Source organism: Xyrauchen texanus, chromosome 15, assembly GCF_025860055.1.
Source record: "Xyrauchen texanus isolate HMW12.3.18 chromosome 15, RBS_HiC_50CHRs, whole genome shotgun sequence".
Lineage (NCBI taxonomy): Eukaryota > Metazoa > Chordata > Actinopteri > Cypriniformes > Catostomidae > Xyrauchen > Xyrauchen texanus.
Window position 1 is genome coordinate 17239906 of NC_068290.1, and position 19048 is coordinate 17258953.

Here is a 19048-nt window from a genome sequence, read left to right on the forward strand (position 1 = left end):
ATCCTAGATTCAGGTAGATGTCACCTAGCTCAATCTTCTTTTTTATACTTTGAAAGAGGAATATCTTAACAGCTCGGTTTTGTGAGATTATCTTCATGTAGATACTCATTTGAAGAGGAAAAACCTTTTTACTGTAGATGAATCCACTAAACCTATGTTGAAGAAAAAAAATGTCCTGCAACTTTTTGAGCCAATGTTCAAATGATGTAAGCACAAGACACAAGGCATTTTAAGCACTTCATAATAAAGGCAAAATAAACAAACCCAGTCTGTTGCTTGTTTGTCCCTGATTATTGTTGTTCCTCTGTGAAATTAGTCTATTAGAGACCAATTAATCTTGGTGAATGATAATCAATGCACACGCACTGACGAAGCAACACGTCTAAGAGATGTGATGGTGGAAAACCTGCTATGGTTGTTTACGGTTCAATATCTCCACCCTGGCAGAAGAAATTAGTTGCTTTTAATGCAACAACAAAAGCTTATAAAATGGAAATAATGGACTGGCAATAATGAAGTCCAGAGGGAACAATTTCAGCAGTTTCGGTGAGTTTTCTTTAAGTTGACATTTTAGCCATGCAAACTTTGCACTTTTGTTAACCTAAATCAACAGGTTTCATGGTGAATATGGAAAACTGCATGATGCTTGTCCATTCTTATATGTACTGATCAGCACACACCACATGAATGTTAGCAGTCTGTATAAATAAGCATTTGTTTTACTGCTTAATGTGAGGGATGCCTAATTTTAGTGACAGTACGCAAGATAAACTGTTTACTGTCTGCGTGTTATTCAATTTACTTCACAACACACACTATGAAGTGCTGCTTTTTATGCAGTTTAGTCCTCATCCATATCTGTTCAGGTCTCATTCAGTGAAGGGCTCCAAACTCTCTTGCTCAGGTTAATTTAGCTTGTGCAAACAAGGCCACCAGTGTCATCAATTTACTTGGAATCATTATCCGAGCATTCTGAGCGTCTGCGCTCTGGTCTCCGGAGCTCTGTGTAATTGTGCTAGCAGGATGGGATCAGCAGGAGCCATTATTTAACCAGAGACAGCTGTGCAAGGGGATGCACATGTTGACCTGTTGCTGTTTCGTCCCTGTCTCTCTGCTTTAGGATCACAGCATCCCCTGAGTGATTCCTGCATCTGCTGCACTCTCCAAGTGTACTCTGAGGTCCTCAGTGCTCTGACAAACCACATACCGCACACTCCACACCTACACTCATCTCGAGTAGCTTTACTTTTAAAATTGTAAAAAAAATGGGAAAGCTTGATTCCAGAATAAAATGGATTAATGGATTGGGTTTAGTCAAAGAATCTGCTTATTAGTGTCATTACCGGTTTTCTTTCTGAAACGTGTCCGAAAATCAATCTGCTTTAAGTAACAATCAGCGATGGCTTAAACTGTCTAGGTGTCATCTGAGTGATTAGATCAGAGGCTATTAAAGCAAGATAGGGTCAGGGAAAGTTATTCTTAAAAGGTGAAGTGTGTTATCTCTGTAACAGTAGCATCACCAAAGGGAATTGCAAAAATAACAACTGTTTTCCAAGCACACACCCCTATGATTTTTTTTTCTTCATTGGAATGTTCATCAGAGATGTTAGGCAGAATGTTAGCCTCAGTTATCATTTACTATCATTTTATGGGAATAAGATGCAATTAAAGTCAACAGTGACAAAGGCAAACATTCTGCCTAACATCTCCTTGTGTGTTCCACTGAAGAAATGAAGACATTTGTGCTTGGAGCAACATGAGGGTGAATAAATGCGAGACAGAATGTTCATTTTGGGTGCACTAATCCTTTAATATTGTGTAAATCTATCGATTAAATTACCATGATGTCACACAGCAGGCAACTGTGCTTCCGGGTTCTTTAGAGCAACAGCTATCAATGGAGGACATGAGCAACACTCTAGTTTTAGTAATCTTTTAAGCCTTATATAATGCAATAATGTTTGTTAATGTTAATAAAGCAATTGCTCTTTGGAAATGAAAAACAGCCGTTTGTGATCAGAGTTTGTGCTATTGCTCAGTAAAAAATCTCATATCTACCAATAACAGCTGTGGGCCAATTGGATCTTATTAGAGCAGACGATGTAACAATAACTGTGATCCATGAAATGTAATATATTTTGTCAAATTGAGTTTTTCCTTACCCAACAATTCTGATGAAAATGTAAAGAAGCCCAAATCTCCAATAATCTTTCAGAACTATACAATTTCAGTTAAATTTGAGAAAAGCACTCATTGAAAGCAATTATTTTCTGCAGTTCCAAAAGAACCTGTCTATGTGCATGCTTTCTTTTCAAACAGTGCAACCCTGACACCTGTAACATAAGCTATGCTTTTCCATCTGGTGATTTTATTTTCCAGAGAGGACATACTTTCCAGGCTTAGTGTAGATGTCCATACTGGTGGAGGTGGAGATCTTGAAAAGTAATATCTGCATGCTAACTTTACTCACACTTCAGTAGCTACAAGAAACTGCAAAGACCCAGAGAGAGGGAGAGAAAGAGAGAAAGTAAAAAAATAATAATAATTATATAGTTGTTACACAGCCACCTTGAGAGGATGTTACCTCTTATGAGATCAGACATTGTGGGAAAAAACATTGTCTTAATGCTCTGACTTTACATACAGTGTTTACTCTTAAGGAGATGTTCTTAAGGAGATGCTGAGGTATTTACAGCTATACTACTTTACACTGTATAATGTCATATGCCATAACGTCTTATATTCCTGAGGAGAAACATAGGCACAAGTGATCATTTGGAGAAAGTATTTTACTTTAGATTGCAAATCTTGGCAAATCTATTTATCGTAAATGACATTTTTGAGATCTCATCTGAAACTCTAGAGGAGACCCTTGTGAGATCTTTTCTCAGAAGAAAAATCTGAGAAGGAGGAAATGGAATCATAAGTTTCCATTTGATTTCATGCAATCTCATTGCTGTCTAGTAGAAACAACAATTGAGACATTAAAGGGATCTGGTGTGTGATTTTTCTTTCCTGTGGGTATAGCTGAGTCACAGACTGAAGGTGAAATTCACATTAGCATGAGGTTAAACATGTAACCTCAGCGTTTTGTCATTGTTAACCTCGAATCTCTCACAGAAGAGGCCTTTAAATACCTTGGAATTCAAACAATGATTATTCATGTTTAAATGTAACAGTCATGGTAACAGTCGTTATTTACATAGAATTCAAGAGAGTGAAGTATCTGGCAGACAGTGGAAGATTCAAATAATTCATGAGGCCTTTCAGTCATTCATAATGAGGTCTGTGTATCTATGAGGTGCCTATTTTGAGATGAAGAGAGAGAAAGAGAGGGAGAGAGAGAGAGAGAGAGCAGTGCGAGCTCCTGTTGCATGCTTTTGTGCCGTAGCAAGGCAAATATTCCCAGGCAGAGAACAGTGCTTTCAGGACTCTAGAAGGAGAAAGGGTGGGATGGAGAGAGAAAAAGAGGGAGAGAGAAAAAATAAGAGGCAGAAGGGAGGGAAGTTGACCCAGTTTGGGTGACATGCAGCTGAGAAAGCGTGTTTTAGCCTGAACAGTCAGTGCATTTTTAATGGCTCCTTTTGAATATCTGTATGAGAGGGATGGTTTAGTTCCTTAATTGTGCCCGACCAAGGCTTCTGCCTATTAGTGTGTATAGGCAAAGTGCTTGTGTGCAATCGTTGTCTAATGTTATGCTTGAAGGGGCATTTTTGAAGAGCCATAATTTTCTGATTATTACAGCTTTTTGGTCCTTCCTTGTCCTCTGTGCCTTTTGCAGTAATGTAAGCTCCATATAATGTAACATAAAGCAAAGTCGGGCCTTTGGCCTGGTTCCCAAATTGAAATCAGCAAGTATTATTTTTAGCATAATATATATGTGTGTGTGTAAATATCAGGGGTGTAAAGTAACAAATTACAAATACTCACATTACCGTAATTAAGTAGTTTTAACAGGAATTGGACTTTGTTTAGTTTAAAAATTTAATACTTTTTACTTTTACTTGAGTTCATTTTAAGTGCTGTAACTGTACATTTACTGTGCTATTTTCCCACCGTCTGTGTTTGCACAGACCGCAACTGCTCTGTCCACCTGGGGGACCGGCGAGTACCCATGGAATGCTCTGCCATTGAGGGTATTGCGAGTGGATGAGCGAGGGTTTCGATTATGGGCAGTAAAAGGTGCTCTCCACAACCTTGAGTTGGGGGGGGGACTGTGAGCGCCGTGCAGACGGACTGTGAGTGCCGTGCAGACCCGAGGAACCAATCATTCAGCCTCGAAGGCTGTGGGGAGGACGGAGGGTTCCATTCCAACCCCACGCTGACGGCAGCCCGGGCAAGCATGTCGGCCATCTGGGCGTCAGCCTCTGACTGGGTGTGCTGACCCGAGGGTGGCAGCCCAGTCGAGTATTCCCCGTCAGATGCCGGAACACTCTCCGATGCAGCGGCGAGCTCATCATCCAGCTCAGGGAGCTCAAGAGGATAGACAGACTGGCCATGAGGCGAGCTGCTGTCACCCCGAGCCCGGGCGGAAGTCAACGAGCGTGTCGGGGGGTGGGTGGTTCGTGGGGATGTACCTGGCTAAACTGAGCCTGCTTCCATCCCCAAATCGCGTCCATCACCAGCCGGGTCATACTCAATCCCGTGGGAAGAAGGAGTGACGCGCGGGGCGGCTGGAGTGGCGTTCCTTTTTAGGAAGGAAAGCCGCGACCGCAACGTTGCCATGGTAAGGTTCTCGCAGTGAGAACACAAACCATCCACAAACGCTGTATGTGTATTTCACAAATATATATGCTGTGTGTGAGTATTAATCTACCTTCAGAGGGATTAAAATTAACAATCAGTTAAACACCCAAATTATATTCCAAACCAATATGACTCTGTTTCTATGATGTTAGGGAGGATGCTTCCCTCGCTCACCATTCAACATCACTGCATTTCCACACAACTAATTTGTGTTCCGCAGAAGAATGAATGTAACAGGGGCTTGGAGCAACATGTGGCTACATTCTGTATATTATAACAGGATTTTTGTATTTAGGTAAACTATCCCTTTTAAGTATATTCTCTTGTTTAGTGACTTCACATAGGACACAGGTTCCTACAGGAGTGTAAGCACTTTAAAAATCACCTTTGTTGGATCATCTAAGTGGTTTCTTTTTATGGCACACATAACCCGTATAGGCCTACTGCAGCCTCTCAGCGATCAACTTGTGTGTGTACGGGCCGGGCGCATGCCGCTTTTGTTTCGACCTTCCATTTTACGTGGCTGATGAATTAACACATCATGCATATTCAGCAGGGGAGAAGGCAGAGCAATGCCCCACAACAGTCTTTGATGTGTGAGTCAGTGTTTGTGAGAGGAAAAGATTCTGCATTAGCAAGGCTTTAGAATAACTAAGACCTATTTATTCTCTTCAGCTACTGGAACGTCTGTCTGCTCTCACTGCAGGTCCATTTTTACACTTACTCCCACAGTTTAAAATGGATAACATTCCAGCATATAGGACAGGGAACTTTGTTAATTGCTACGACTCTCTGTTGTGTCCACTTTGACTGTCCATTCACTGAGGTTTGAGGGCTAATATTCAGCTTAAAACATATACATCCACTCTTTTGGATTTCAGATTTCTAGTAATGAATTACAGTAAATTAATCTCCAGATTTTCACTGCCATAATATAAAACTAACCCCTGCCCCAGTGGAAGTCAGCAAGTGTAAACTGAGGGATAATTCCCTCAAAAATTAAAATGATGTCATAATTTACTCACAATCATATAATCCCAACCCCATATGACTTTCTCATGTAAAATACAAAAGGAGATGTTTTAATGAATAACATCTTTTCAACAAAATTATTTAATTTTTTTTAAAAGATAGACATTAACCCGGCATCTTTTCTGGGATTACTCGACCCGTATAAACGAGTAGTCATGCAAGCCCTATGTATAAATATATTTAGTAAACGTTTCTACATTAAAATGTGATATAGCCTATTACAATTTTATTACATTGCTGCCATAATAATGGACCATTTCAAAAGTTTACATGATCAGTGGTAAAAAAGGATTTCCAAAATGGCTTTTGGCTTATAAACTCAGAGATGTGGATTCGGACCGTTATCAAATTACCACACAACCTTGGTATTTGTCAAACAACAATTGGTAATTTGGCCGGGAATTTTCTTGTGGGAGGTGGGAGATAAACCCACAAGAGAATTTCGGATTCAGACTGCAATAAAATCACTGACTACCCCCTGCAAATTACCTCACGTCCCCATGTAAAATAACTGACACTGCCACTTTACTGTACCTACATTTTTGCTAAATTATTTTTATGTGGCTTGTTGTACATATGACAGCAGTTTCCTGGCAAAAAGCATTAGATGCACTATAACGCCTTTTATTCGCTTTCACACAAATAGTGTGAAAAGTACAACAGCAGATTCTCGGTTCATAAACACTTTTTGCTCTGTTCCTCACACAATGCGGTCTTTGTGACATAAAATCACTTTTATATACATACATGTAGCCTACCCCGCTCCTTCAGAAGCACCACAAAATGGCATATTTCATCTCACATTTGCTTGTATGAAACTATCAGTTAGGTTAAGGTTTATGGTAGAGATGCAGGTTTTGTTGATTTAAAACTCGATATAGCATCTGTTTGGAAAAATATTTAACTTGGTGCCACAAAGTAGACATTGGACCTCAGAACAGCCGCAATATGTGTTTTTATTGAACCACGTAGTATCATTTTGCAAAAATGCTGCATAGTCACGTACCTTTCATGAGATCAGGCTGGATATTGACCAGTTAAGTTTTGCTAATAAAGCCTTTAAGATCTGAGGGTGTTTTTAAAAATTTCAGTGGCATACTGAAAATTAAAGGCTTATAACTCGAAAATATATTTTTTTAAATGTTTTTTATTAAACAAGGTGGTCAAGTGTTTGTGATAATTTTGAAGAAAAAAATCTTTGTCATAAATTAACTTTTTAAATAAGTTAGCTCCGAAAATCTGCTCTTGCTTTGTTCCCAATCATGTCACCTGTAACTGAGCAATATCTGATATATATATATATATATATTTACATTTATGCATTTGGCAGACGCTTTTATCCAAAGCGACTTACAGTGCACTTATTACAGGGACAATCCCCCCAGAGCAACCTGGAGTTAAGTGCCTTGCTCAAGGACACAATGGTGGTGGCTGTGGGGATTGAACCACCAACCTTCTGATTACCAGTTTACCAGTTATGTGCATTAGACCACTACACCACCATCATATATATATATACTGTATAGCTGTTTAACCTGTTCATACATTTTTATTTATTTTTTCTTGCAGGCCCCCGTTCTTACAGCATGGTTATGCTGATCCACCAGCTAGACCAGGATCAAATCAGCATAAACCATCCTTTAAAAAGGTGTGGTGTTTAAACTCAATTTGAGCACCTCTCCAAAGCTTTCCTTTGTCAATCCAACTATGAGACATATCTCCCAAATTGACTTAGGCCTGTGTGAAAGGATCAAGATTTGGCTGTCGACAGAAATTTAACTAAACCAGCATGTTAGTGGCAGCCAGAGGCTGTTTGAAACACTCAGTGTGTGCAAGTATAAACTTACAGCATATGTCCTCTGAGATAACACCTCTGTCTTTGTGTGTGAAAGAGAGAGAACGAGCGAGCACCGGGCATTTGAATAGAACAGTCCATGGGATTTGGACGCTCTAGTGTCTCCATGCCTGTGGCTCTATTGTTTGCCACTTCGATCTCCCATCTCTTCCTCTTAATATTGCTCCTCTCTCTCTCTCTCTCTCTCTCTCTCTCTCTCTCTCTCTCTCTCTCCTTCTCCCCTGTTCCTTTTTTTTCTTTTCAAGCCTTTAAACCATGTACCCTGATCAAGTGGAGAGCTCAGCTCTTGTTACATGATTCTTTTTAATCACTGATGTAGAATCAGTCTACCCGATAACAGAGCTTTGGAATAAACTGGGCTTCAGACTTCAGACTATATTCTAACTTTTCCATGAAGAGTAGGTAAGAGTATGAAATGCATAACAAAAGCAACTCAATACTGAAGGCTTATGGGAACACTGAACAATGCAAATACATTCCGTATCCGAATAGCAGTCAGTGGTGATTTGCTGCTTGTATCTCCATTTGGGAATAATAACTCCATGAACCCAATACAAAGAAATGTGTTGTGGGTGCTTTGGTATTCAACATTGCACATACAGCCTTTGTTACATGTCACAACACCTTTTTGGCACACAACATGGCAATGCTCATAATGTTAATTACATTTTTAATATATATTTCACAGCCTTTAGTAGGCAAGAGTTGTGAAAATGACTTTATCTTTTTCCTTACAGACTTTGTCTTAAACTCGTTCTCTATGTCTATGCCTTTCTGTCTCTCCATCTCATTCTCTTTCTCTCCCTCTCTCTCCAGGGCATTTTCTCACCCAAGATTAGACTACCTGCTTTCATCATTACACAGGCATTAAATATAGCACAATAACCTAAAGACAAAGAGCAGAGAGAGAGACGTTATAAATTACACCCTTCTTTACAGACATGCAGTATTGGAGAGAAAGAGTGTAACGATGCAGCTACTGGCAATGACGAAGACGATGACGTGGACGTAAAAACCCAAGTGCAATTTGTTAATAAACGTGAAACCCCTAACTACACATGTGAATGAAACATAAACATGAACTTGACTTAACATAAACTTGGCATAGTATGACCTGACATGAACAATGTACCAAACACATAAAATACTTGACAAAGGACAATGGAAAACATGAGGGTTTAAATACATGGACATGGGAGAACACATGACAAAAATAACCAATAAACAGACAGAACTGATATAAAAATAATCATTGTAGGGCAATAATCGAAGGGCCAAGATGGAGCCAGGTGACCAACAGACCAAGGAGGAGCCAGAGGGATGAGGGACCCCAGCAAATCCGACAGGCTGAAGGACTGCAGTGGATCCGAGGGAACGCAGAGCCAAGGTAATGTCGAGGGACCAACAGGCCAAGGCGGAGTCCAGGGCTTAGAGGGTCCAGGCAAGGTCGGAGGGTTGAAGTTGGCTATGAAAAGGCGTGGAGCAGACTTAGGCATGGCTGTGACGTGGCATGGAGCAGGCTCAGTCATGGCGGTGACGTGACATAGAGCAGGCTGAGGCGTTGCTGTGACATGGCATGGAGCGGTCTGAGGCATTGCTGTGACATGGCATGGAGCAGGCTGAAGCGTTGTAGTGACATGGCATAGAGCAGACTGAGGCATTGCTGTGACGTGGCATGGAGCAGGCTGAGGCGTTGCTGTTACATGGCATGGAGCAGGCTCAGGTTTGGCTGTGGCGTGACATGTAGTATGCTCAGGTGTTGCTGTGACATGGCATGGAGCAGGCTGAGGTGTAGCTGTGACATGGCATGGAGCAAGCTCAGGATCCAGGACAAAAGATGACGCTAGCTCAGTGATCATGATGAGGAACTCTGGCTTAGCGGCCATAACGTGGGACTCCGGCTCAGCGGCCATGACGTGGGACTCCGGCTCGTCGACCATGACGTGGGACTCCGGCTCGTCAACCATGACGTGGGACTCCGGATCGTCGACCATGACGTGGGACTCCAGATCTTCAACCATGACGTGGGACTCCGGCTTGTCGACCATGACGTGGGAGTCTGGCTCATCGACCATGACTTGGAACTCCGGCTCAGACTCCACCTCCCCCACAGTGAACATAGAACCAGTGATCTGCAGCGTAAAGTTGATATACTGAGAGAGGCTGAGGGAACTGCGACCGCCAAACATCGAAATGGAGATTGGCTCACTCAATCCATAATGAAAAATTTATTTGAGGGAGACCTCATTAAAGTCCACCTGGCAAGCCAGATCGCAGAAGTCCTCTACATAATCCTCAAGGGGACGATTCCCCTAACGTAGGCGCAGGAGCGGAATTGCTGGGTTCATCTTTCGTTCAAGTATTTCTGTAAAGATGCTGCTAGTGGCAATGATGAAAATGATGACGATGAAGTAAGAACCCAAGTGCAATTTATTAATAAACTTGAAAACCCTAACTACACACGTGAATGAAACATAAACATAAACATGAACTTGTCTCAGAATAAACTTGGCATAGCATGACCTGACCTGACATGACATGAACAACATACCAAACACATACAGATATAGGAAACAGGAAGTAACTTTTCAAAATGAATGACATGAATCAAAAAAATACACATGACAAATAGAGAGAGAAAGGACATTGTTGAAATTATTTGAGGCTGAGCTGTTATTTCTTTTTAAGGCAATAATGGTTGGGACTGTGAAGATTGACTCCTGAAGACAGTGTGCAGCTAATCTCAGCGCTGTCTGTTCTTTTGATTACCTGTACTCAGTGCTCCACAAGACTTTTTAATTTTCAGCATTTCTCTTCTGTCTCTCGTACACAGTAGTTACTCAATGGTGTCCTTACCTTGTCAGCAGTAGATCTAAATCAGTTCAGTCCAGTTTACTCCAGTTTGCAGTAATATAGTTCAGTTCTGCTTTATTCAGATTCAGCTCTGTTCTTTTCAGAAGTTTAGTATAATTAAATTACATTCAGATCTGTTCTATTCAGTATTTTTGTATAGTTTAGTTCTAACCTGTTTAGTTCAGATGAATTTGATCCTGCTCAGTAGTTTGGTAGCTCGATTCAGTTCTATTCTGTTCAAAATTTTGGTATAGTTCAGTTTAATTTTCTCCTGTTTCATAGAGATTAGTTTAATTTAGTTCAGAAGAATCCCATTAGGAATGGGCATTTCAAGTAATTTACTTTCACCCAAATAAAAGTTATCGATTATTTGAATTCAAAATTTTAAATTCAAACTTCAACAATCTTTAAACCTGTTTTTCGTCTGAAAACAAAGACAGAGACTCTGGAATTACCTCTGTGGTCGGAGCAAGGACTGAGACTTGGAAACAACCTCTGTGGTCGTGAACATGAGCAGAGACTTGGATGCTGGCTTGGAAGACTGGCTTGGCGGCCATGACGTGAAAGTCTGGCTCGGCGGCATCCATTTTGAGGATCTCTGGCTTGGAGGTGGCCATGTCAAAGAACTCTGGCTCGGCGGCGGCCATGTCGAGGAAATCTGGCTCGGCGGTGGCCATGTCGAGGAACTCTGGCTCGGCGGCCATGTCGAGGAACTCTGGCTCGGTGGCGGCCATGTCGTGGAATTCTGGCTTGGTGGTGGCCATGTTGAGGAACTCTGGCTCGGCGGCAGCCATGTCGAGGAACTCTGGCTCAGCGGTGGCGATGTCGAGGAACTCTGGCTCGGCGGCAGCCGTTTGGTGGAATTCTGGCTCGGTGGCGGCCGTGTCATGGAACTCTGGCTCGGTGGCGGCCATGTCGTGGAACTCTGGCTCAGAGTCCACCTCCCCCACAGTGAACGTGGAACCACTGATCTGCAGAGCGAGGTCGATATACTGGGCCAGACTGAGGGGACTGCGACCGCCAGGCATCAAGGATGAGATCAGTCCAAAGCAAAACATTTCTTTGAGGGCAACCTCATTAAAGTCCACTTGGCTGGCCAGAGAGCAGAAGTCCATCACATAGTTCTCCTTTGGAGGATTCCCCTGAAAGAGGTTCTGAAGCCGAACTGCTGGGTCCATTGTGAGGTGGAGTATTCTGTAACGTTGCTGGCAAGGACAATGATGATGACATGAAGTGTAGAACCCAAGTGCAGTTTATTGCTCCAAAAGTGATAACCAAAACCCTGACTACAAATGTGAATCAAAACAAAACCATGAATGACTAGACTTGATATAAACAAAATATTTATATTTTATATTGTCAAAACTTGACTATGGCTAGAACAAAACAACAGTGTTACATCAACAATACTCCACAATGGACAATGGCAACATGAGGGCTTAAATACATAAAATGGGGGAACATAAACGAATGAACAAACAGAACTCTAAACAAGATAAATAAACAACAATCCAATGAAAACAAGACACGTGAACATGGAGGGGAAACCGGACATCACATGACTTGGGAAACACATGACATGAACAGGAACTAAACTTTTCAAAATAAAAGACTTGAAAACAAAACATAAACAAAAACACATCTAGACATGACACAGTTTCATTTGAGCCCATTAACATGCACACCAATATAGTGATTAATTTCTAAAATCAGCTTAATTAAAAAATCTGACAAGGCAAGAAATCTGCGTTTACATGACATTCAATATAATCGTGTTATTCTCTACTAGTGCTCAATAAGTGCACACATTGGATGAGACGGTAAGAACATTGGGTAAGGTGTTTACGTGGCATGCGAAATCGGAATAATGGGCAAAAATCTACCCATGTCAATCTGGTTATTCATAAGTGGTTTATGGCCTTTATGCGGATAAAGGAATGTGGTTTATTTTGTTTACATGACCGTACACGTTGTTGGCTTATTAACAATAATTGTTGTAAGAAAGTGCATGTAAACACGCTCACTGACCACATTTACATGCACTTTATAAAATGGTTTATTCCAGGGTTTTTGAAGAAAGCTGCATCATGAAATGTCATATAAACGAGAACAGCGATTTCCTTACACCATTTAACGGATTAAGAAAAAGCGATTTAATACACCTAAGTTTCTCCTGTAAAAAGCTGCTTTAGTAGCCATGCAAACACATAAGCGGAATTCTTACTGCTTTTTGAGGAGTACGTGCACATATGCATGGAGCAGACTGAATAACGACTGTCATAGGATGGAGCCCAACAACAAATCAACAAAACATTTCTGGAGTACTGTGGGAAAAGCACATAAACTATAAACTATACCCATTTATAAACACCACTGTAAAATGTCGATGGTCCCTCACATTCAGGTATACAGTGCATCTAGAAAGTATTCACAGAGCTTCACTTTTTCCAGATTTTGCTATGTTACAGCCTTATTCCAAAATTGATTAAATTCATTATTTCCCTCAAAATTCTACAAACAATACCCCATAATGACAACTTGAAAGGAGTTTGTTTGAAATCTTTGCAAATTTATTACAAATAAAAAAAGAAAAAATCACATAAGTATTCACAGCCTTTGCCATGACACTCAAAATTGAGCTCAGGTGCATCCTGTTTCCACTGATCATCCCTGAGATGTTTCTACAACTTGATTGAAGTCCACCTGTGGTATATTCAGTTGATTGGACATGATTTGGAAAAGCACACACCTGTCTATATAAGGTCCCACAGTTAACAGTGCATGTCAGAGCACAAACCAAGCCATGAAGTCCGAGGATTTGTCTGTAGACCTCCAAGACAGGATTGTATCTGTCTCGGAGGCACAGATCTGGGGAAGGGTTAAGAAAACTTTCTGCAGCATTTAAGGTCCCAATGAGCACAGTGGCCTCCATCATCTGTAAATGGAAGAGGTTTGGAACCACCAGGACTTTTCCTAGAGCTGGCTGCCTGGCCAAACTGAGAGATTGTTAGAAAAGGGCCTTAGTCAAGGAGGTGACCAAGAACCCGATGGTCACCAGAGCTCCAGTGTTTCTCTGTGGAGAGAGGGGAACCTTCAAGAAGAACAACCATCTCTGCAGCACTTCACCAATCAGGCCTGTATGGTAGAGTGGTAGAGTGGTAAAAGGCACATGACAGCCCGTCTGGAGTTTGCCAAAAGGCACCTGAAGGACTCTCAGACCATGAGAAACAAAAGATTGAACTCTTTGGCCTGAATGGCAAGCGTCATGTCTGGAGGAAACCAGGCACCACTCATCACCTGGTCAATACCATCCCTACAGTGAAGCATGGTGGTGGCAGCATCATGCTGTGGGGATGTTTTACAGCGACAGGAACTGGGAGACTAGTCAGGATCGAGGGAAAGATGAATGCAGCAATGTACAGAGAGACATCCTTGATAAAAACCTGCTCCAGAGCGCTCTGGACCTCAGACTGGGGCGAAGTTTCATCTTCCAACAGGACAAAGACCCTAAGCACATCGCCAAGAAAACAAACGAGTGGCATGGGACAACGCTGTGAATGTCCTTCAGTGGCCCAGCCAGACAACAGACTTGAACCTGATTGAACATCTCTGGAGAGATCTGAAAATGGCTGTGCACCGACGCTCCCCATCCAACCTGATGGATCTTGAGAGGTCCTACAAAGATGAATGGGAGAAGCTGCCTAAAAATCGGTGTGCCAAGCTTGTGGTTTCATACACAAAAAGACTTGAGGCTATAATTGGTGCCAAAGGTGCTTCAACAAAGTATTGAGCAAAGGCTGTTTTTTATTTGTAATACATTTTCAACGATTTCAAACAAACTTCTTTCACGATGTCATTATGGGGTATTGTTTGTAGAATTTTGAGGAAAATAATGAATTTAATCCATTTTGGAATAAGGCTGTAACATAACAAAATTTGGAAAAAGTGAAGCGCTGTGAAAACTTTCCAGTTGTATGTGTACATTGAGGGAATCCTGGAGTTTTACCTAAAGGGAAACCCCACTATTGAAGCGCAATACCGCTGCAGGCCGTGATAGAAAGGTAAGGAAACAAACACAGCAACAACTCTGGAATATCTGGAAATAAACTGAAGCAACAGAGAATAAAATAGTACAGTCTTCTTCTGATAGGGAGACACATGGTTCTCTGATGCCCTCGTTGCAGGTGCATGATGTGTAAATTGTCCGACCAAAACCTCAGCATCCGTTGCCAAAAATGTGTTCCTACGCCTTTGCTGTCCTGTTTTGTTGAGCTTAGTTAAATTTAGTTCAGATTAACTTTATTCTGTGTAGTAGATTGTATAGTTCAATTCAATTCTGTCCTGTTTTGTTCAGCTTAGTTAAATTTAGTTCAGATTAACTTTATTCTGTTTAGTAGATTGTATAGTTCAATTAAATTCTGTCCTGTTTTGTTCAGATGAGTTAAATTCAGTTCAGATTCATTCAGTTCTGTTCAGTTGTTCTGTATAGTTCAGTTTGGTCCTGTTTTGTTCAGCTAAGTTCAATTCAGTTCTGTTCAGTTGTTTGGTATAGTTCAGTTCAGCTGTCCTGTTTTGTTCAGCTTGGTTCAATTCAGTTCAGATTAACTTAATTCTTTTCAGAAGATTAGTATTTTTCAGTTCAGTTCTGTCCAGATTAATTAAATTAATTGGGTCTATTTCATTTATTTATATATATATATATATATATATATATATATATATATATATATATATATATATATATTTATTTAATGTGTTCAGTAAATTCTCTTCAATTATATGACATACTGTATTTTAATCAGTTCTGTTCATTACAGTGTACTGTATAGTTCGGTTCAACTCAGTTCTATCCTGTTTTTTTCAGATGAGTTAAATTCAGTTCAGATGTATGCAGTACTTTTCAGTAGTTTAGTATGGTTCAGTTCAGTTAAGCATAGTGGAGTTTGCAGATGAGGTTCAAGCAGCACTGCTCAGATGTGCATTGCAGTGCATATAGTGAGAGAGAAGGCTGCCAAAGTATGTAGAGTGTTGTAAGATTTGTAAGTCTGTCTTCCGTGCATGTTTTCAGCTTCAGTGGGACAGGGTGAGTCGTACTTCGATCTGCTCTGCCGCATCAGCACATTCTCCTCCATTCGATGGAGCCGGCCCTGCAGCAGGAAACCAGACATGTTCCACACCATGATACACAGGACATGCTCACATAAACATATATACCGACTCATGTGATGCACACAGATTGGTGGGGGGGGCATACCCAAGCACATATCTATGAAGCATATATTAAATGCCTAAAGCATGGTGTATGTTCAGAAACATTATCAGACATCACACCAGCTAGAATCCTGCAAGATTAATGTAGCATGCTACACAGATACACATATTCACAGCTGTGCATATGTAAAAATGCACTGACACACAGAAACACACAGACAAAAAAGACAATATGAACATGCTTGCACAAACAAGCACACAAATTATAAAATGCACACACATACAGAGAGAGAGAGATCAGACTGTTTTATAAAAACAGTACTTGCGTCCTGCTCTCTGAAGCGGCAGGTCTATGTGACCTTGTACTTACATCAGCACAGGAACACAGCAGGATCGAAACAGAGATGAGACATGGGCCAGATGACTCAGGGGTTATTTTAAAGCATCTCTTTCTCTTGTTTAAAACTTAAGCAGTCATTCTAAGGTTTGTGAAAAGATAAATGGGGGGTTTGGAATTTGGAAAATGCAGTTAATTCAGTTTTATTTGGCTTTATAGCATCTTTGCACTGAAATTACAATTGCATAAATAATGTTATGAGATTGTTTACAAAAAATTGGGAATATAGAAATGAAAATATGAAATCATACTGTTAAATATGAAACTAAAATATGAAATAATTGCTCTATCATGACAACAATATTTTAACGCTGCTCTGACACTGCATTTCATTTTACACAGAACCAAAGCAGCATCAGAACTGCCTGTGATACTAGGGGCTGAGGTAGATCAGAGCTGGCATAATTTAGTCTGGCTTTTATGCACCATTGTGTCTGTAAACAGAATGCTAAGCAGGCACAGAGCAGCCTTAACTCGGCTGTGTGAAGACGCCTTAAGACTGTTCATTTTAGTTGAGATTTTTTTGTTTTTAGTATTTTAGGGTTGCCAAAGTTAATGTGTTAACTAATATAATTGAAATATATTGAAATATATAATAAATCTACTATAAACCATTTAGATATAAACAGTGTTACATATTGGGACCGGCAAGTGTAGCAGAATCTAGTGGCATTATAATTTTTAATGAAGGCGGTTGCAGTTTCAAATCTAGTTTTTGTTAATGATAACACAGAGCACAGGATAGGTGCTTCTGGTCATACTGCACCTCAGGGGCTTCTTCTGTTACATGTACACACGTGCGCGCGCACACACACAAATAAAACCTAAACACACACATAAATACATGTATAAACACACTTCAAAATGCACAAGAGGTCACATAGTGATATTTATAGACCCAGCTCAAGGTCTTATGGAATATAATTCCACATATATCAAATCACCAATAGATGAAAAATAATACCTCACATCAAAGCATGATGTCTCAGAGCATGATTAAGAATGCTGGGTGTTTCATTAAACCTTTGATCCAGGTTCAGACTTTTTTGCATTGTATATAGATTTTGAACACAAAAGCTATGTTCACACAAGAGAATATGGTTGTCAGTCCCTTTTGGAGTGATAAATGTAGCTATGCTCAAACCCAGTTTGGTAATGAAAGTGATTGACAACTGCATTCTTTAACCAAAATTACTGACATTTTCAGGACTCACAAGCAATTTTTGATTACAAATTATGGTTACAGACATTACTCAAGGCTATTGCGAACTGGAGATGGGGATCAATTTGATCAATTTGTCAATCCCAAAGACTGACTACTTTATGTGATCATAGCTGATGACTTACCAAAAACTGATCCAATAATAGTTTCATTATTACCACAGATGTGGAATTGAAGAGCAGCTTTTCTGAGACATTGTGCTCAAAGGGCATTCCAGTCAGATTTTTGGTTTTATTTCCATTCAATATATGTTATCCAAAAAGAAAATGATAGGAAAATGCTATCACTTACAATAACCTTTTCCTTAAATGTATTAGCCTTCAGTTTGGGTCTATTTCAGAAATGTCACATGCATTCACATATATATAAACAAACACACACATCAAACACTCTCAGAAGACCTTTATTTGGTGGATATCTGTTACTCCTCTTTCCTGTCCTTTTTTAATGTGAAGGTGTGATTGTATTGTTTGTTTATGTGTTTGTGTATGTGTGTGTATGTGTGTGTGTGTGTGTGTGGGGGTGCATGTTTGTGTGTATGAGTACAGTATGTGTGTCTGAAAAGTCTGTTGTCTTGGCAGATGCTTTTTTAGTTTTCCTCATGGCAGGACTGTGTGATCTCTCATTTGAAACCACTGAAAAGAGCCACTGAGAGCACCACTGAAAGCTCAAAATATACTAATTTCAAATATGAGCGCAGCTTAATTGTCTGGGTCAGAGAGAGAGAGAGAGTGGGAGAGAGAATATTAAACAGTTGGAACTTCGTCATTTTTTAGTTTAAGCATTTTAGTCTTAGTACATGATGCATAATATTGCTTAAGTCTAGAAGGACGCGATAGAGCCTGTCCCTCCAGCCAAGATGAAGAGCGGCTTTTACAGCCCTTACTTCATTGTTCCCAAGAAGGGCGGTGGGTTGCTCTGCACAAACTCATGTTCAAGATGCTGTCACAGAAGCATATTTTGTTGTGCATCCAGCATCAAGATTAGTTCGTGGTGGTAGACCAGAAGAATGCATACTTTCACGTTTCGATTTGACCTTGACACAGACCCTTCCTACGGTTCGCATTCGATGGTCGGGCGTATCGGTACAAGGTCCTCCCCTTCAGCATGTCCCTGTCCCTGCGTCTTCATGAAGGTTGCGAAGGCTGCCCTTGCCCCACTAAGGGAAGTGGGCATATGCATTCTGAACCATGACGACTATCTGATTCTAGCACACACTCGAGAGTTACTGTGTGCACACAGGGACCTGGTGCTCACGCACCTCAGCCGTTTAGGACTTCGGGTCAACTGGGAAAAGAGCAAGCTCTCCCCGGTCCAGAGCAAGTGTTCAGGTGCATCGTGGTTATGACGGATGCCTCCAAGACCGGTTGGGGCGCCGTGTGCAACGGGCGGACCTAACTGGTCTACTGCCCACTATGGTTAACACGATCACTCAGGCCAGAGCCCAGAGCTGCGCAGATCAGGTCAGTGCTTTCCTTACTGCAAGAGAAGTTGGATGAGCAGCTGTCCCCCTCCACATTCAAGGTTTATGTAGCTGCTATAGCAGGGCACCATGACGTGATTCAAGTTAAATTCCTCGGTAAGCACAACCTGATCATCAGGTTCCTAAGAGGCGCCAGAAGGCTGAACCCTCATAGACCCGCCCCCTTGCGGGTTTGAGCACACTCATCATGGGCACGGGCCAATGGCACCTCTCTAGCAGACATATGTAGGGCAGCGGGCTGGCCAACAC